At 43.2% G+C, this 21,210-nt stretch overlaps 1 protein-coding gene across 2 annotated transcripts in view; it reads left to right on the forward strand.

Annotated features, from left to right (window-relative positions):
• Nucleotides 1-21,210, forward strand: part of LOC140739808 (ephrin-A5-like) — a 442,905-nt gene that overhangs the window by 50,789 nt on the left and 370,906 nt on the right. The gene's annotated exons all lie outside the window — the stretch shown is intronic.

The raw sequence follows: 21,210 nt of genomic DNA on the forward strand, positions 1-21,210 counted from the left end.
CATTTTTATGGATGCCCTCAAGTCGGAAAATATAGAAGAATCACTTGATGTGGCAACCACAGAATCATATTGAATGGCATCAAAAACACACGAGACTGGTAAGAAAGAAGAAAACCTAAAAGGGGAGAGGGCGAGAGGGAGATTTGTTTTGCCATCCATAGGAAAGAACTTATGTCCCTATGTTGCACTTTTAAATGTAATAATATTATTGGAGCATAAGTCGGACACTGTGTAAAATGGACATTGGAGAATCGCCATTTTGCGATGGGGCTGGAGTTATGGAACCAAACTGGATGAAGGTGACATGATTCCTTCCTTGTTTGACCTTCAAAATAATCTGACGCTTCATCACTTTTACTGACGTGTTTTATTTCAATGTTTTCCAACAAAAAAAACTGCATTCGCGTTCTAAACACAAGATTCTGCAGATGCTGGAAATCTTGAGCAACACACACGCACTGGAGGAGCTCAGCAAGTCAGGCAGCGTCTACGGAGGGGAATAAACAGTCGCCACTTTGGGCTGAGACCTTCCATCAGGGTCTCCGCCTGAAGCGTCAACTGTTTATTTCCCTCTGTAGATGCCGTCTGACTTACTGAGTTCCTCCAGCATTTTGTGTGTGTTGCTTTCAAGTTCCTTAACTGTAACAATGGATTTTGACTCCTGAACATGAGGTTAATGGTTCAGCGTCATAATCATTCTACTGCTAGGGCAGGAGATCAGGTCAGTTATTGACAAGTATCTGATCTTTATACACTGCTGTGTTTTTTTAAAATCCAAACCCTTTTATTCCTTGCTGCCAAACCTTATTTGTCATTTTAAGATGCCTAAAGACATTTCGTTCCAAGACCATGGATTCTGCGAAAGTCAGACAATAAAGGGAGCCACAGTAATGTAGCAGTTAGTGCAGCGCTATTACAGCTCGGGGTATCGGGTTCTGGGTTCAATCCCAGCATCCTCTATAAAGGAGTTTGTACGTTCTCCTCGTGGAATTCATGGGTTTTTTCCGGGTGCTCCGGTCTCCCACCACAGTACAAAAACGTAATGGTTAGTAGGTTGATTGGTCATTGTAAATTGTCCTGTGGTTAGGCTAGGGTTAAATTGGGGGTTGTCAGCGATCGCTGGGCAGCGTGGCCGAAAAGGACGGAAGGGTCTATTCTGTGCTGTAGCTCTAAAATAAATATAAATTTCAGACTCAAGATGGGGGCTGATTAGCTTCTTTCCATTCTGAAAGTTCATTCCAGTATTGCACCTATATTGTGTTACCATGCTATTTCTCTGCGTGATTGAGTGATATTAAAGTTGCATCACGCATAGTACATTAATTTTGATAAGTTTTCAATATTACCCTGGCTTACCCGAGCTGATATTTAAACTACAGAATTTGCAATGAAGGGACATAGCTGATTTAAATAATATGCAGCAATTCAGATTCAATTAATCTAACAGAAACAAAATTACTCAGAGGCAGCTCTGCCAAAATGCTTTTATATTTGAGGAAATCTAACCTCGTATGCAAGCAATAAATTCTGAACAACCACACTGTGCTGAGGTCAGATAAAAGTGTTGATTAAACACCTCAATAATAGTGCGAGGTAGCCACTTATTGCCGCATGCTCTTGGGATTTGTGATGTTTATCCGTTAAGGAGTGAATGTGTGTGTAGGTTGTAGTGCTTCCATAAGGAAACTGTTTTCCTCAAAAAAAATCCTCGTCTTTGTCCAACTCCAGTAGAACTCCACACACAAAATGCTGGATGAACTCAGTGGGTCAGGCAGCATCTATGGAAAGGAATAGAGTTGACGTTTCAGGCCGAGACTGTTCATCAGGACTGAAGAGGAATGGGGTAAGAAGGTGGGGGGGAGGGGAAGGAGTACAAGCTAGAATGGGGGTTCCCAACCTGGGGTCCATGGACCCCTTGGTTAATGGTAGGGGTCCTTGGCATGAAAAAGGTTGGGAACCCTTTAGCTAGAAGATGGTAGATGAATCATAGAGTCGTAAAGCAGCAGAGATCATGGAGCAGGAGGGTCCCACTGGACTGCCGTTGAAGAGAATATTTAGAATTCTTCAGGGTAGGCATACCTCAAAAGAGATTTTTCAGTGGAACAACAAATCATAAACACAAGAGATTCTGCAGATGCTGGAAATCCCAAGTAACGCACAAACTGCTGGAGGAATTCAACAAGTCAGGCAGCGTCCATGGAAAAAGAAATAAAGGTCCTTCATCAGGATTGGAAAGAAAGGTCCAGAATGAAAAGGTAGGGGGAGGGGAATGAGTACAAGCTAGAAAATGATAGGTGATGTTGAACCAGAAAGCCAGAAGGGCTTTATCCGGCACTGTCTGCTGCTCAGGTCAAATGGCAGTAGTGTACTGTTGACTAGAATCCGAATCTCTCTGGAGGCTGCATTGATAAGCCACGATAATCATTGGGCCTGAGAGAATGGAGTGGATTTTCAGTCTTCATTTTAGCAAGGTGATCTTTTGGAGGAGCAGAGGCTAATTAAAAAGACAGAAAAGGCAAATCTGGAATGTTACTTCAAATTAATTTTGCTGAATGACTGTGTAGGGAATTAAAGGTTCAAACAAGTGAAAGGAAGATTTAGGATAGATATTTGGAAAGGTAACTTCACACAGAGGTTGATACCTGTGTGCTGTAAGGTTAATGAGTCCTAGAGTTACAGCATGGAACATGGTCTTAAACACAACCTTTCTACAGCTGTCTACAAGCTAGTCCCATTTCCCCACATTTGCCCCATATCCCTCTGAATCTTTCCTATCCAAATACCTGTCTAAATATCTCTTAAACATTGAAATAGTTTCATGCTCCATCACTGTGCCCTAATGTAAGTCCCTCATGACTTCATTAATCTTTACAAGGCCACACCACAGCCTCCTATGCCGCAGGGAAAGAAGTCCCAGCCTGTAAGACCATAAGATACAGGAGTAGAATTAGGCCATCTGGCCCATTGAGTCCGCTCCACAATTTCATCATTGCTGATCCATTTTTCTCTCTCAGCCCCAATCTCCTGCCTTCTACCCGTATTCCTTCATGTCCTGACTAATCGAGAATCTATCAGCCTCTGCCTTAAATATACCTAATGACTTGGCCTCCACAGCTGCCTGTGACAACAAATTCCACAGATTCAGCACTCTCTGGCTAAAGAAATTCCTCCTCATCTCTGTTCTAAATGGATGTCCCTCTATTCTGAGGCTGTGTCCTCTGGTCTTAGACTCCCTCCCCCCCATACCCCCATAGGAAACATCCTCCCAACATCGATTCTCCAGCCTGTGCAGTCTCTGCTTCTAGCCCAAGCCATTCAGTGCCGGTGACACCCTCATGAAGCTTTTCTGCACCCTTTCCAGCTTATACCCAGCTGGCCAGAACTGTGCAGTGTGGTCTCACTGATGACTTGTACGTTAAACATGGGGCCCCATCTCTTGCTCTCATTGCCATGACCGATAGAGGCAAATGTGCCGCATGTCTTCTTCGCCATCCTGTCTAGGTGTATCACTGCTTTGTGGGAGAATGGAGAAGTCTAAAAAAAACACTTGGATGCAGAAATGGAAGGAGTTTATGGAGCTCCTGGATGGATAAATTATAAAGGACACTCTCCTGAGATACCTGCCTGCTAAAGTCCATTACAGAGCGTGAGAAGAAGTGAGATTTAATTGTAATACAATGAAGAAGGAGGCCATTGAGTCCATGCTGGATCTATTTATCTGATAGATAAACGAGTTCTGAATTGCATTTTCTCACATATCCGTTAGCTCCCCCTTCCTTCTCCTTCTGCTGCCTACCTACACCTAATGACTTCCCCGGGTTCACCATATTCTGGCAAACGAAATTCCTCCTCCTCTCTTTTCTAAAGGGATACCCTTCTATTCTGAGGCTGTGCCCTCTGGTTCCAGATTCCCCTACTGTAGGAACATGCTCTTCACATCCACTCTATCTGGACTTTTCAATATTCAATGGGTTTCAATGAGATCACCCTCATTTTCCTAAACTCCAGCAAATACAGGCCCAGAGCCATCAAACACTCATTCATTAACCTCTTCATTCCTGGAATCATTCTCGTTAACCTCTTCTGGACCTCCTCCAATGCCAGAATATTTTTTTTTAGATAAGGGGCCCAAAACGGCTCACAATACTGCAAGTGTGGTCTGACCAGTGCCGTATAAAGGTTTCAGAAAGTTTCAGAGGTTTGTTTATTATCAAAGCATAGAACTCTGAAATTCTTCTCCAGATAGCCATGAAACCAAGAAAGAAACCCCCAAATCCCTCCTCCACGCACAAAAAAAACGAACAAAAATGGAACAGGCCCGTGGACCCCCGAATCCCCCTCCCCATCCACAAAAAAAAAACTAGAAAGATCGGGTGAAACACACAGAAAACAGAAAAAAAAAACCCAGCCTCAGCCTTAGCGTTACCCTTCGTAGATGCTGCCTGATTTGCTGGGGAAGCTCTTCCAGCGATCGCTTTACTGTTGAGATGTGTGACCAGAGGCTTTGGGTGGCACCTCAGGGCTACCTCCATGAAGCTGATGGCCTTGCAGCAGCAGCTGTGGTGCTGTGCATCCCGGGCAGTGACTAATCTCAGTCTCTGGTGCCTGTGAGCAGTACAGTGCGGAAGAGCATGTCCGAACTCATAACTCAGTCTCTGTGCCAGGAGAACTGGACGGCAGGTGAAATGTAGTCCAGGAGCTTTCTCAGTCTGCAGACTGGATTAAAAACCACAGCGATTGTGAGGATGGTGGCGTTCACTGTGTTCAAGTGTGCCACTGGTGTGATGAAGGGAGCCATTGGAGAGTAAACCCAGTGGCCATCTTATTGGGTACACCCGCAAGCCTGCTTGTTAATGTAAATATCTAATCAACCAATCACCTGGTAGCAACACAGTGCATAAAAACGTGCAGGTATGGTCAAGAGGTTCAGCTGTATTTTAGACCAAATGTCAGAACGGTGAAGAAATGGGATCTAAGTAATTTTGACCTTTGAATGATTGGTGCCAGATGGGGTGGTTTGAGCATCTTAGAAACTGCTGATTCCCTGGGATTTTCATACACAACAGTAGAGTTTACAGAGAATGGCGCGAGCAACAAAGTAACATCCAGTGAGTGGCAGCCTCGTCAATGAGAGAGGTCAGAGGAGATTGGCCAAACTGGTTGAAGCCGACGGGAAGGTGACAGTAACTCAACCGTGTGTTTCAACAGTACTGTGCGGAAGAGCATCTCTGAACTCGTAGCTCGTCGAACTGTGAAGCGGATGGGCTACAGCAGCAGAAGACCACGAGCATACACTCAGTGGCTACGTTATTAGGTAATAAAATGGCCGCTGAGCGTATATGTAACATTCATACTGCTGAAGCTGAGCCTGGGGATGGATGCGGTGGAGAACAATGCTGTCCGCACCGGTACTGACCTTTCCTTTTACCTTGATGAATGTAAATGACCACATTTAAATACGTCCTTGAATGAAAGCAATGAGTTGTATTGGGCGAGGTCACAAGCACAGAATTGTCTTGCCTCAAGTGAGAGAAGAATTTATTTCCCCCCTCCCCTAGAGAGCAGCCAATATTTGGAACACACAGCAATCAATGTTAATTAATGCTTTATCCTGTTTGTCTTTGTTTAAGTGGAGCTGGTTGAATATGTAGCAGTGAAAGGAATTGCAGTGTTCAAGTTAGAAAATAGAACCAATTCTTCTTGACTCGCCTCTGAATTACTATCAGGATTGAGGAACTATATTCTGTTGTAAAAACAAAAAAAATGCTAGATATGCTCAGCAGGTCAGGCTGCATGGGTACCGGGCCTCTGTGATGGCATAGCGGTCAGCTCAATGCTATACACCTCGGGGCGTTACAGAGTTCAATTCTGGCATCGTCAGTAAAGAGTTTCGAGTCATTGAAAACTACTGCACTGCAACAGGCCCTTTGGCCCATCTAGTTCTGAACCATTTACTTGCCTGGTTCCAATTTAGTTGTCTAGTTTGTAAGTTCTGCCCATGAACTGTGTGGATGGATCTCCTCTGGGTGCCCTGGTATTCTCTCACGGCCCAAAGTTGTACTGCTTAGTAGGTTAATTGCTCATCAGGAATTATCCTGTGATTGTTTTAAATAGGAGGGCTGCTGTGCCGGAAGGGCCGTTCCGCACTGTATCTCTCAGTAAATAAGTAAATCAATCTGTAATGTTTCAGGTTGAAGTTGCTTTGTCAGAAAAAGGTTTTTGACTCAAAACATGAGCTCTGTTTCTATTCCTACAGTTGCTCCCTGACTCTGCTGGGTACTTCTAGCATTCTCTGCTTTTATTTTAGGCCTGTTTTTGTGCTTACGTAACTCTATTCATGCCCCAGATACACAGAGTGGACTGGTGTTGACAGGACTTGGCTCAGTTGTGATATCCTTTGACTTGCTGTCCAAATACAGTTATGATTAGTAGGCTGTCAGGTGGTTTATGTAGAATCCCACGCAGGTAACAGTGACAGCACCTCCAGGAGAAAACAAAATGATTTTAAAGTTTAACTTTGTTGGTCGTTGTGAGACTGGATAATAGCAGCAGAGTCATAGAATGGAATATCACGGGATCGGTCCCATTTGAAGAGCAAACACGAGGAAATCTGCACATGCTGGTGAGTCTCCTTTGCACCTTCTCCAGTGAAATCACATACTTCCAGTATTGTGGTAATCAGAACTGCATATAATATTCTATCTGTGGCCTACACAATCTTCTCTAAAGATGTATCAAGGCCTCCTTGATCTTGTGTTTATGCTCTGGCTATTTTATCTATTTATTTATTGATCGATCGATTGATAGATTGACATGCGGAGCAGAACAAGCCCTTCTAGCCCATCCAAGCCACGCAGCCCAGCAATCCTCTAATTTAACCCGAGCCTAATCATGGGGCAATTTGCAATGACCAATTAATCTACCAACTGGTATTTCTTTGGACCGTAGGAGGAAAACGGAGTCCCCAGAAGAAACCCATGCAGTCACAGGGAGAAGGTACAAACTCCTTCCGGGCAGTGATGGGAATTGAACCTGCGTCGCTGGTACTGCAACGTGTTGTGCTAATCACTACACTACTGTGCCACTGTTGTCCTATATACCCTTTTTACCCCATGTACCTGTGCTCCCACTTTAGGGAGTCTTGAGACTAAGGGCCCTTTGTTCCTCGATATTTTCTAGGGCCCTGCCATTCATGATATATTTCCTACCCTTAATTGACCAACCCACTGCCCCCAATCAAAAAAAAAGATGCATCACCTCACAGCACACACAAAATGCTGGAGCAACTCAGCATGTCGGGCAGAATCTCAGAGCCAGAAGCAGGTTTAATATCACCGGCATAGGTTGTGAAATTTGTTGTTCTGTGGCGGCGCTACATTGCAATATATAATAATGAAAGACCTATAAATTACAATAAGAAATATATATAAAAAAATATAAACTGTTCCTGAAACATTGAGTGTGTGTCTTCAGGCTCCTGCACCTCCTCCTTGATGACAGCAATAAAAAGAGGACATATGCTGGATGATGGGGGTCCTTAATGAAGGTTGTGGCCTTCTTGAGGCGTCACCTTTTGAAGGTGTTCTCGAAGCTGGGGAGGCTAGTACCCGTGAGGGAGCTGTCTGAGTTTACAGCTTTCTGATGCTTTTTCTGATCCTGTGCAATGGCATAATTATCCCCTCCATAACTGATGGGGCTGCAACCAATTAGAATGCTCTGCACTGTACACTTGTAGAAATTTGTGAGAGTCTTTACATACCAGGTCTCCTCAAACTCCTAATGAAATACATACGCTGTTATTCCTTCTTTATAATTGCATCAGTATGTGTTCATAAGACAGATCTTCGGAGATATTGACACCAGAAGTCTGAAACTGCTCACCCTTTCCACTGCTGATCTCTCGATGTGTATGTTCCCTCGACCTCCCTTTCATGAAGTCCACATTCGATTGCTCGGTTTTGATTTTGAGTGCAAGGTTGCTTCGACATCACTCAGCCAGCTCCTGTGTGCCTCCTCATCACTGTCTGAAATATTCTGCCAACAATAATTCTACCATCAACAAGTTTGTAGATGGTGTTTGAGCTGTGCCTAGCCACACAGTCATGGATGTAGAGAAATCAGAGCACTGGGCTTAGTACGTTTCCTTGAGGTGTACCAGTGTTGATTGTTAGAAAGAAGGAGATGTTACTTCTGATCTGCACTGGCTGTGGTTTCTTGGTGAGGAAAATCAAAGTTCCTTTAGAAAGGATTAAAGACTCTGTGTTGGGCTGAGACCTTTCGCTTCACACTTGTTAGGATTAAATTCCATTTGTCAATGCTCCATCCAATCTACTGCCCGAGCAATATTATTTTGTAGCTCAAGACTATCCTCTTTGCTACTAATAGCTGCAACATTTTTTGTATCATCTGCAAACTCCCTAAGTTCATTTCTCCCTGCTAGTCTTGAATATCTTTTGCCTGTTTTCAGGATTTAAATTTTTTTCCAAAATTGGGTACAACGTTACATCAAGATTAATTATGTCTGGATGTCTGGAACCAGAAAGCCAAGCAGGTTTTATTTTCTTTGCCCCACTTGACATCCTGGATTGTGTGAAGATATTTCTTGGTAAAGCATAAATCATTGGCACCACACCCTGCCACATTCCAAGACTTCTGATCGACACCAAGTTAAACAATGTCTTTTGTTGGGTGTTAACAGCGTGATTTATCACATGCTGGGCAATCAAGCCTGCAACAGTCGCTATGTTTCAGGCAGGTGTTGTTTCAGTGTTGGAATGGTGGGAATATGACGTGTTCTTCCAATCATTGAGTGACTCTGTATGATGTAGTGCTGATTCATTGATGAGTGTAGGGCAGGAGTAGGCTGTTAACTGGAGCTGCCTGTACAGGCAAATAAAAGGTGCAGCCGTGGCAATGAAAACTTGTCAAATCCAAACTCATACTCATCCCACCCCTTAACTTTGTGGCAATGTTCCATAATCAAGCCTTATAAATTTTGCAGAGATCAGCTTTTTGTGGGTGGCTTGCTAATCCAAGATGGAAGACATTCCAATGATGTTTCTGCTGGGTTGCTAAGCAGCCGTATGTATGCTTGCTTTATTTCATTTCCCCCTTTTTCTTTGAGAGCTACAGAACAAATTAGTTGGTCCCTGTGAACATCATCGAAGGTTACGTTCTTTGATCATTTTGTGTCATGCTACCACTGGAACAGTTCTAGCACTTGTCATCAAATCCAGTAAAATCATTCCTACATGTAATGACAGGTCATTGTTGAAGATCCAGCCAAGAAAATGGTTCAGATATTTGGACCAGTTGAGCTGTACTCCGGAAGCAATGATTGAAGCTTGATTTTACTAGCCACAGAATCATGGGTGATTTTACAAGAGGTTCTGCAGATGCTGGAAATCTAGAGCAATATACACTGCACCCGCTCGACTGCTGGAAGATCTCAGCAGGGCAGGCAGCATCCATGGAGGGGAATAAACAGTCAAAGCTTCAGGCCCGAGAGCCTTCATAAGGACCGAGTCAAACCCACAAACCTGCCATCACCATCAAATCCGCAGACAAGGGAGGTGCTGTTTTAGACTGGAGGTTTGACCTCTAGCTTGCTGGGGGCAACGTTCAGACACCTACTCTGACATATCCCTTGGACAGGGTAAGCAGAATCAGGGCATTGTCTCTTTCTTTTGAGACCTGATGAAGATCTCTCAGCCCAATATGTCAAATTCTTATTCCTCTCCATAGATATTGCTTGACCTGCTGAGTTCCACCATAATTTTAATTGTTTTCATCTTCCTTTCTCTAAACCATGTCAAGTTACACAAAAGATAGCCTATTTACAGAGCAACCAGACATGGCGGCAACTTACTCTGAATTGGAATCAGAATCAGGTTTAATATCACTGGCATATGTCGTGAAATTTGTTGTAATGCAGCAGCTGTACATTGCAAAGCATAATAAAAACTAAATTATAGTCAGAACTATATTTTTTTTAAAGTTAAATTAAATAAGTAGTTCAAAAAGAGGAAAACAAAGTAGTGAGGTAGCTTCATGGGTTCGATGTCCATTCAGAAATCTAACAGCAGAGGAGAAGAAGCTATTCCTGAATCATTCTTCCAGCTCTTGTACCTCCTACCTAATGCTAGCAATGGAAGAAGAGTGTCCCAGGTGATGGGGGTCCTTAATGATGGATGCTGCCTTTGTGAGGCATTGCTCCTTGAAGATGTCCTGGAGGCTAGTGCCCATGATGGAAGTGCCTAAGTAAATTCTTTAGACAGATACAGAAAATGGAGGACAACAAGGTCTTTGATGGTCACCGAGCTTGCAGGACAGGGGAACCACCCTATTCTCCGCACCGTTTGGTTACATAGTCATCTCTGTGTGAATCTTTGGGATCATTGGCATTTATCCTGGACAGTTTGGTTTTCAGCCATTGAGTTCAGAGCAATCCCATTTATCCCATCCCATCTACTTCCCTGCAACCCATTCTCCCACACATGCCCATCAACTTTGCAGTACATAATTGCCCTGTTTCTTCTACCACCCACCCAGACCAGGGGTAACCAATCTTTAACAAATCAGTTTACCAACCAGCACATCTTTGGGATGTGGGAAGAAACTGCTGGAAATCCATGTGGTCACAGGGTGAATGTGCAGCTTCTGGCCAGAGAGCTCCTGATGCCAGGAATGAAATCCAGCTCACTGGAGCTCTGGTACCCCAGCATCACCTGCTGTGCCACTGTGCAACGTGTTAATAACACAGAATATATCTCCGTTATCACCCGTTGCTTTTTGGGTGCTTGCTGTGGGAAGTTGCCTGTATGGGTGTGGCTGTAGTTAAGTCATTTTCTGCTCTATACATGAGACGGCTCAGGAAACTCTGCTGTAACCTTGCTATTTACAAACACATGGTAGCTAGAGGAATTCTACCCAAACCTAACCTTGCAGTCAAATAACAATGAGCTGAATGGCACTTGTTTGAATTGTCTACCAACTTTGGGCCAGTTGACATAATACGAGCGATAATTCATCACATATTGTCAAATGGTTTGTGTGATTCTCACAGAGACAAAAGTTCATCCATTAAACTCCTCTGCGTTTTGTGCAGATAAACTGCTGATTAAACTCGTCTTAAAAAGTTAGGGCAGGTTTTAACCTACAGTATCATATTGTGAATGCAGTTGTGTCATGCTAGGCCTAAACAGGATCCGTTTAATCTGTAGGATTCCAGACAGTTTAATTGTTCTGGGAGATTTTTTAAAAACTGTTAAAATAGGTCAATGGTGTTCTCTCATCTGTTTCCATGGATTGAGATTTTCCTTGGATATGAGCCCATTCCTCATGGAGATTCAGTGTCTCCCATTCATCCTGGATTTATCAGCTCAGTATTCCAACCATGACAGGCACAAAGTTTGAGCTGAACACGGGGATTTGTGGGAAGTCTCAACTGACAATGTACACGTCAACTTTTCCCACTCTAGCTCAATGACATCCAGTTACATGTGATGTCATTGTAACTATTGTTGAAAGTCATCTTCAGTGTCAGATAAAAGTGTTGGTGATCACCAAGTTAACCAAGGCGACACAGTAGTGTAGCAGCTAGCGTAACACTTTACAGTACCGGCGATGAGAGTTCAAATCCTGCTGCTGTCTTTAAGGAGTTTGTATGTTCTCCCCGTCACCCTTTGGGTTTCCTCCAGATGTTCGAATTTCCTCCCACATTCCAAAGTACATGTGGAGTTAATGAGTTATGTGCCTGGTATATTGGCACTGGCAGCATAGTGACACTTGCGGGCTGCCCCCAGCACATTCTCAGACTGAGTTGGCCATTGACATACAATGGTGTGATATACACTTTTCGATGTTTCGATGTACATGTGACAAATAAAGCTAATCTCATTATCATTGCCCGAAATGCCAGCAGCGTAGCGGGGAGTAAGTAAGTCATTATCAGTGGTTCAAAGGACCGGGGGCACAGTTTTAAAATCTTTGGCCAAAATGTATAAAGGGATGTGAAGACAAACCTTCTTATGCAGAGAATTCACTGGCTATTCGGCCTACAGATAAAGAATCAGCGCCTTCGCAGGGAATTACATGAGGGAGAATAATTTATAGAGCTGTGGGTAAAGACTGGGGGAATGGGTTTGATAGGAATGCTGTATTAGGAATCAGTATAGACTCAGTGGCCTGACTTGCCATAATGATTCATTCACATCAGGGAGATTGCCCGTGGTTCTGATTTGTAGTGTTGGTGGGGAAAGAACTATTACTACAATGCAACATCAAGTTTTGCTTTGATGATAGACTGCTTGCAATTTGAGAGACATATTCAAACTGAAACCTGATGCTGCAAGTGTACGGTTTTAGTTATTAACGTCTGAAGCAGTGCTCACTCATTTTTTATTGGTGGGCAGATTTGTGTGGAGAAATCTCCTTATGGTTATGTCCTTGACCACTTTGGAGCCAGTTTGGAGCCAGTGAGAGGATGGGAATACAATACCAGAGTCTGGGTTCCACTATTACTAACATCTTCTGGACAATCTCATATTAATTAAAGATCTCATTTGCGAGTCCTTGACCCTCTTTGCAGTGTCTAATTACAGCATCAGCCTCAGTCCCATTTTTATGTCAAGCTAGCTCAAGTCTCACTCTCCACTCTGCTGAGTCAAGCATCCGTGATTACATGTTGAAGACCAAGGACTCACTGAAGAATTGTCCATTTTAGTTATAGTATTGGAGGCCTTGATCTAAATGTTTCCCTCCATCCCCAACCCTTGTATTGTGCCGGAATGCGAATGAACAGAAACAGATTCAGACAGCAGTAGACTCAGCTCAATACATCACTGCCACATCCTTCTCCACCATTGGTAGCATCTACAGCATCAGGAAAGCAGCATCTATCATCAAATACCTCCACCATTCCATCTTCTCACAGCTACCATTGGACAGGAGGTACAGGAGCCTGAAGTTCCTCACCGCTAAGTTCAAGACTTAGTTCAACTACTTATCTAGTTCAAGGTCAAGTTTATAGTCATCTGATTGTACATACATACAACCAAACAAAACAACGTTCTTCCGGTCCAAGATGCACACGCACACATGGCACATAAACCAAAGTGTTCTACTATAAATAAGTTAACAAAATATAATTCAAAATGCACGTACTAAAGCACAGGTAAACAGCTCGCTGTCCTGGTGACAAGACCTCAGAGGTGGTGTGATATTCATTAGTTTCACAGCCCGAGGGAAGAAACTGTTACCCAGTCTGTCAGCCCTAGTCCTGCTGCTCCTGTACCTCCTTTCTGACGGTAGTGGGTTAAAGAGATTGTGGAATGGTGGTAGGGATCCTCAACACTTTGGGCCTTGCATCTGCAACACTCCCAGTAAATGTGACAAATAGGGGGCAGGGAGACCCTGATGAGCCTCACGGCGGTTTCTACTATCCTCTGTAGGGTCTTGCACTCTGAAGCCTTACAACTGCCGTTCCACACACAGACTGGACACTGTTGACGGTGCTCCTGTAGAAAGCTGTTAGAATTCGGGGGCGGGGAGACTGGTAAGCCTCAGTTTCCTCGGAAACTCTAAATGTTGCTGCACCGCCTTGAGTACTGAGCAGGTGCTGTGGATCCATGTTAGAGCGTACATTATGTGCACACCAAGGAACTTGGTGCTCTTCACAACCTCCGTGACAAAGCCATTGATGTTGAATGGAGAGTGGTTGGCCTGTGCCTTCCTGAGGTCCACAATGATCTCTTTTGTCTTGTTTACGTTGAGACTCAGGGTCTTGTTCTCACAGCATTTGACAAGCCTCTGTAGCTCCTCTGTGTGTGCCGACTCATCGTTGTTGCTGATGAGGCCAAACACTGTTGTATCATCAGCGAACTTGATGATAGGGTTTGAGCTGAATCTGGCAGTGCAGCCCTGAGTCAGCAGCGTGAACCATTGTCTTCAACCATTCAGTTCTTGAACCTGCACTACTCACTACCTCAGCACGGCAACATCATAATCATAAGACCATAAGATATAGGAGCAGAATTAGTCCATTGAGTCTGCTCCGCCTTTTGTTCATAGTTGATTTATTTTCACTGTCAACCCCTTAACATTTTTCACCCCAATTACTCAAGATCATCAACCTCCACTTTAAATATATCCAATGACTTGGCCTGCACAGTCATCTGTGGCAATGAATTCCACATATACACCACCTTCCGGCTAAAGAAATTCCTCCTTACCTCTATTCTAAAGGGACATTCTTCCATTCCGAGGCAGTGCTCTCTGGTCCTAGACTCTTCCCACTACTGGAATCACCCTTTACATGCCCATACTGTCTCGGCCTTTCAGTATTCAATAGGTTTCAATGTGATTTACCTCCACCTCACTCTTCTGAAGTCCAATGAGTAATAACCCAGAGCCATCAAGCACTACTTGCATGTTAACCCTTTCATTCCTGGGATCATTCTCATAAATCTGCTCTGGACCCTCTCCTCTTTGACCACTCCGTACTCCAGTGGATCTGTTTGTTTGTTTTTTTTGTTCTAATTGTGTTCTTGATTGATTGTGCATAATTTATGTTTATTTTCTGTTTTTCTTGCAAATCTTATGTATCTCATCCTACGTGCCTGTGATGCTGCTGTGAGTTTTCCTTTGCATTTGTGCAAAGGCAGAAATAGTCTTAGGCACAGTCTTAGTCTTAGGCTACAGTGCGAAGTCTTAGGCACATATATATAGCGAGAGTGCCTAAGACTTCTGCACAGTGCCCTGGTGATTTATGTATTGCACTGTACTGCTGCCACATTAAAAACAAAAATCATGATATATGTGAGTGATGATGTACCTGATTCTGATACAGGTCTCTATGTGGACTGAGAGTGGGAAGCAGACAGGGAGAGGGAAATCTTATTTGGGAAAAGGGAAACGGAGAGGGGAGGGAGCAGGAAGCACCAGAGAGACATTCTGTAATGATCAATAAACCAATTGTTTGGAATCAAATGACCTTGCCTGGTGTCTCTGGGCTGGGTGCGTCTGCACCCATGTGATCCCCGCCTGGGCACTCCTTCTCTGCTACCTGCCCCACACCCCTCCCTCAGCACTCCACTCTCGCTATTCCTACCATCTTATGCTCCTGACAGATTTACAAACCTGCTCTCCACTCTATGTTGTCAAATACAGTATTATGTAAAGATCTTAAGCACTCTAGTTACATATATCTTACGTCTAGGATTTTTGCATAGTACTTTATATATACTTGTAAATATGACAATAAACATGACTTTGACTTCATGAATCTCAGTCAGCAACAGTTGTATTTCCAACAGTTTGTGCAAAACAACCTCTAGGCAGGCACGGAAGAGGAGGAAAAATGTTTATGTTTACGTTGCATTTGTAATGAACTCGGAATGTCCCATTTTGCTTTGTAATGGGTAGCATATTGAGGTATTCAAAATAACATACGTTATTGAACAAAGTTTGACACCAACTCCACCAGGAGGCTTTACGACATGGAGATATAAACTTGGTCAAGGCGGTAGCTGCATTTTTGGAAGTTTTGATGGAATGAAAGCCAGGATTATTTTCTGGCAATTGTGAGTCATCGCTTACCATATTTTGGAAGTCACCTTTTTGAAAAGGTGGACAATGATAAAATTTACTGCTACTTTTAGTATAGTGCCACTGCCTTTGGTTGATTGATGAAAATGATATCTGTTGATCGGGACCTCAGACCTGGCACAAATCCCATGATCTACTGGGCAGTTATGATCCATGTCTTTTGTAATCTGGACTACCTATGACATGACAGGCATCTCAAGACACTAGAAAATTCCTAGTAATGGTGTCTTCTCAAAATTCTTCAATTTACTAGAAGATCAAGTGAATTAGCTATCATCCCCAGTATTGAGGTCCTAGACACAATCACTTATCTACATAGGGCAGGCCAGGCCATTCTTATGCCTGATACCAGACATGAAATAGACGTTTTGTGTCAAACACTGTCAGTGGAAAAGATAATGAGATAAACAGAGGTAAAGATCCAAAGATGTACTCAAAGATTCCTTGACAAAATACCCATAATTTTAGGAAGATTCTCAAAATGGTGGAGGAACTTTTAGGACAGCATTGAAAACACTGAGACCATGCTTTAGGTCCTGCATTAACAACAGGAGTGAGCCACTTATGTCCAGTCATTTCAGGACTGATTCTAACCTTTCGTTCCAAATTTATTTGAAATTAAATTTTCCAATTTCCATGAATTTGTTTCAAATTCATTTCTCCAGATCACTGGCTTAAGCATGATGGTACTAAATCCAATATTTGTGGCTGACTGGTTCTCAAAGCCCAGGAGTGATAAGAGACAAGTGGGATGTCACCATTGTCAACTTTGCTTTAAGTAGGTAGACAGTAACCCTCTGAAATGCAGTGGCTGTGTCCCTGTGAGAGTATTTTAATCTGAGTGTCGGTCTGGAATTTAGTCAATCACGAATATCTCTACTTGTAAAATCCATTGGCTAATGTCAATAAAATCAATAAATAACTTTGCTGATAGCTTTATTGTGAAATGAAAAGATCTATCCTTGCATTGTACTATTTCTTGAAGTAATCTTCTGACTCGTGTTCTCACGATTCACCAACATTTGGTTTACAGAGAAAGAGAACGTGATTCCAGGACAAGCCAGCTATCTATTTTCATCTAGGGTGGCACAGTGGGTACACTATGGAAGTATGATCCAAAGGTGGGGGCCAGTGATGTTTAGACATGGGTTCAACATTGGAAGTTGGGGACATTAAGTGCAATGAATTAAATAAAGGGCAACCTACACAAAATGCTGATGAAGGGGCTCGGCCCAAAACGTCAACTGTTTATTCCTCTTCATAGATGCTGCCTGACCTGCTGAGTTCCTCCACCATTTTTTGTGTGGTACTCTGGATTTTCAATATCTGCAGGATCTCATGAATAAAATGAATAAAATAATATGGGATGTAGTGCCGTAGTATCAATAATGCCAATTCATGTCATAACATTTAATCTCTTTCACTGATGACCTTCAGGGAAAGAAATCTGCTGTTGGATCCAGTGTTCCAGACCCATTGGCTTGACTTGTAATTCCCACTGCCTCTGGCAAGCCATACTGACCAACAATTGTTGGTGGGGATTAAACACTGGCTGTGTCAACGATACACGCTGTGAGAATAAAAATGAAAAGAAATGCCCCACGTGATCCCAGTAACTTCAGTGGCGTATAAGGCCTGCGGAATTGTTATCAGTTATTTTATGTTATTGTGCCAATTTTAAGTTACCAGTTCACTCTTGCCATCTAACCCACTCTCCCACTTTCCGACTCACTCTACCCTGCTGCTTCTTTCTTTAGGACCACTTGCCCAGGTCAGTTGCCCTTTCCCCTTTTGCGTTGCTCAGCATTAACTTTCTGAAATGCAAGAGATTCTGCAGATGCTGGAAATCCAGAGGAGCAAACACAAAGTGCTGAAGAAACTCAGCAGGTCAGGGAGCATCTGTGTATAGCCGATGTTTCGGGCTGAGATCTGGAAAGGAAGGGGGAAGAAGGTGGTTGGGATGGGGGGGGGAGGGGGAAGGAGTACAAGCTAACAAGATGATAGGTAAAACTAGGTGAGTGTTGGAGGAGGGATTGAAGTAAGAAGCTGGGAAGTGATTGGTAGAAGTAGCAAAGGGCTGAAGAAGAAGGAATCTGATAGGAGAGAAGAGTGAACATAACTTTCTTAATTGGTCTTGACCAGTTTCCTGCTTCTTTCCACCTAGCACCCTGAGGCAGAGTCATAGACAGTGTCATACAAACCCTTCAGCTATCAAATACTCATCTGTGCTAATCTTATTAATCAGGACATGGGTCTGTGGCTTTCTGGGCATTAGCAAATCGAGTGACAAGAAGCTGGCTTCAGCACACATTTTGCTCCAGGTTCTGGGTTTAAAAAAAAAATCCTCCTTAAATCTCTTCATAAACTCGTAGCCTTTCCTTAAATCTATGCTGTCTAGTTTAAGATCTGGAAAAAAGTTTCCTAATATTTATCCTTTAAGTGCCTCTTGTAATTTATTCTAAGTTATGTGACTAGACACTTGGTGCTTTCCAACTTGGATCTGCTTTGACACAGCGTCCCCTTGTGCGGTGTTGGCTATGGCAGCCTGGTGCTGGCCTTGTCAGCTGCTGTCCGCAAGACGAGACTGAGCCCTTTTTATCATCTCACAGGCGTTTGCAGCCAGAAACTCTGCGGGCAGCAGTCCAGCGCAAATCCCTGCACATGGCGCAGCTACCAGGCATTGGCCACGATTACGGTTGGTGTTTAAAATGCAGGCTGCTTGGGCAAACAAGAGAGGCCGGCGAACTCAAATTAGCAGAGGGCCCATCAGTCCGCTGCAGTGCCCGTAATGTGCCTGCCGAGTCGATGCGAGGCTAAGTTGTGACAAAGTGCCGTCTGGTAAAAATATGCTTCGACCAGAATGTGTCTGATCGCAGCGTTGCAATTATCCTCTGGAAATTGCTCGCACTTAACAAGAATTGGGATGCAGATGCGTACCTATATTAATCTAGCAATACCATCAGCCACCAGCTCGTATCAGGGCCCCCAAAGGGACTTCCAGACTGGGAACTGCTTGCATTGTGTGATCATAAACGTGATGCATGTAATTGCTTGAAAACCCATGACACTGTCCTTCTTCCTCATAATTGATTTGGATATTGCTCAGATTAACGGCTGAAACTGTATTCAACTAGAAAATATTGAGCTAATCACGATGGATCAAACAAGAAGTTCCTTCAGCCTTTTCTGGGGTTGTTATTTTTGTTGTCAGACCAAATATCCCCACTCACCTTTCTCTCCTGGTTTTGAATAGCATGGAGGATTACCCACTAGGTGGCAAACGTATGGCACACAGCCCCAAGATGGCATGGGCAAAAATTCTGTTGGCATGCAGTGACACCCTTAGATTCTTTGAACCCCACCTGTAATAAAAAGATGCTGGCCGGTGGTGTAGTGGCATCTGCACCGGACTTTGAGGCGAGAGGTCCCGTGTTCGAATCCGGCCAGCCGCTTCCATCCATGCTAGGCTGAGCATCGAGCTAGCGACGCGGCCTTGTAAAAAACAGACAGACATGCTAAAGAAACGGTGCCACCCGATGCCGTGCACAAGGCAGGGAAGGGAACAGCAACAATGATAAAAAAAAATACATTATGATGAATGTTTATTGTTAAATGAAGCAGTGAATGATGTGTTTTACAACCCAAGAACAGTGAGAAACATCTCATGCCAATTTGGTGCCAGCCAGATGATTGCAAGGACATGTGTCTTTGGATGATATGTTTTGAAATCCTCTCAGACCTGGTGTACACCTCAGTATCTGGACAGTGGACAGTTGGGCCACTTGGAATTGGCTTCTTTCTGCTTATATTTTTCCTTTTGTTCTTTGTGAGCGAACGCTGGATATTCACTGATAATAATGGGAAATATTGAATGTAGTTCAGTACAATAAAAATATTATACTTTTATTAATAGTAAAAGCAGATTACTCATAAATAAGCAACAGGACATCCTATTTTTCTTTAAAAATCCATGATAATTGTTACTAATTCATTAATCAATTATAATTTCTGCTTACAATTACCATGGCATGCAAGACAGTCTTTTTAGAAGATTATCATTAATTTGGGCGCATGTTCTTGAAAAAGGTTTGTCATCCCTACTCTACGATATTGAATGCTTTCTGCAGGTTCTGTACATCACACCCAGAAACTTGGAAAGTTCCGTAATTATTTGGTCACAGACATGAATTTAATTAGCCATCTATTGTCCAGTTATATTTGCCCCTGAACTGAGGAGGCATTGGAGTTAATCACGTTGTGGGGCCTGGAGTCACTTACAGCCCAGTCCAGGGAAAAACGACAGATCCCCTTCCCTGAAGGACAGTAGTGAGTTCAATGGATTTTTAAAACAATCAGTTCATGGTTGACATCAATAAAACCAGCTTTTTAAAGCTTACTTCAAGTCACACGTCATAGAAATAAATCCTTCGGCCCACCAATTCCATGCTGGCTATCAAGTGTCTATCTACCATCATTTCTATTCTCTCCCCACCCCCATCAGCTCCCCTCCCCTCCGCACCAGACTTTACCACTCAGCTAATGCAAGATGCAATTAACTGCACATTTTTGGGAAGTGGAAGGATCTAAAGAACCTTGGGAGTCCCACAGTCACAAGAAGAATCAGAATCAGATTTAATATCACCAACTTATGACGTGAAAATTTAAGGCAGCAGTACAATGAAATACATGATAAATAAATAGAGAAAAAACTGAGATACATTAAGTATATATATATGTCTATTAAATAATTAAGTTAAAATAAATGGTGCAAAATAACGGATATCAAAAAAAAATAGTGAGATAGTGTTCATGGGTTCAATGTCCATTTAGAAATAGAGAGCATGCAGACTCCACTCAGGAAGTTGAGATTGAACCTTGGTCACTGAAACTGTGAGATGGCTGGTCTACTTGCTGAGCCACAAATCTCAGTTTTCATAGAACAATACACCAGGGAACAGTCTCCTTGACCCCCTCGGTCCACACTTGCTGCTTGTTTGTGTTTGGCCCATATCTCTCTAAGCCTTTCCTGTCCTTGTACCCCTCCAAGTGTTTTTTAAAATGGTGTTCATGGATCTGCCTCAACCTCTTCTTCTCCCAGCTCATTCTGACAACCCTCTGGTTCCTAATAAACCTCTTCTCACCTTAAACCTGCGCTTTCTAGTTTTCGATTCTCCAACTCTGAGGGAAAAAGACCTTGCACATCGAGCCTAACCACACCCCACATGATTTTCTCCACTTTTGTAAGATCAGCTCTCATTCTCCTCCACTCTGATGAAAAAATTTCCCAACTTGTTCAACCTTACTTCGTAACTCAGTCCCACCAATCCCAGCATCATCCTTGCAAAACTTCTGCGCTCTCTTTCCAGCTGAATGGCATCTTTCCTATAGCAGGGTGACCAAAGCTGAAAATTCGTTTGCTTAAGTTTGAGTTCCCCCCAGATACTACAGTTCTTGTTGGCAAGGTCAACATTTTAAAAAAACTTTAATTGTCTTTGAACCGAAAGGCTTCCCAAACGATTAGAGAAGACAGTTAAGATTCAGTGGAGTTAGAGCAGAAAAGAGGTGGTAGATCTCCTGCTTTCGACCTGGAGAGGTCAAAGTGGG

Source organism: Hemitrygon akajei, chromosome 16 (assembly GCF_048418815.1).
Source record: "Hemitrygon akajei chromosome 16, sHemAka1.3, whole genome shotgun sequence".
In the NCBI taxonomy this organism is placed as follows: Eukaryota; Metazoa; Chordata; class Chondrichthyes; order Myliobatiformes; family Dasyatidae; genus Hemitrygon; species Hemitrygon akajei.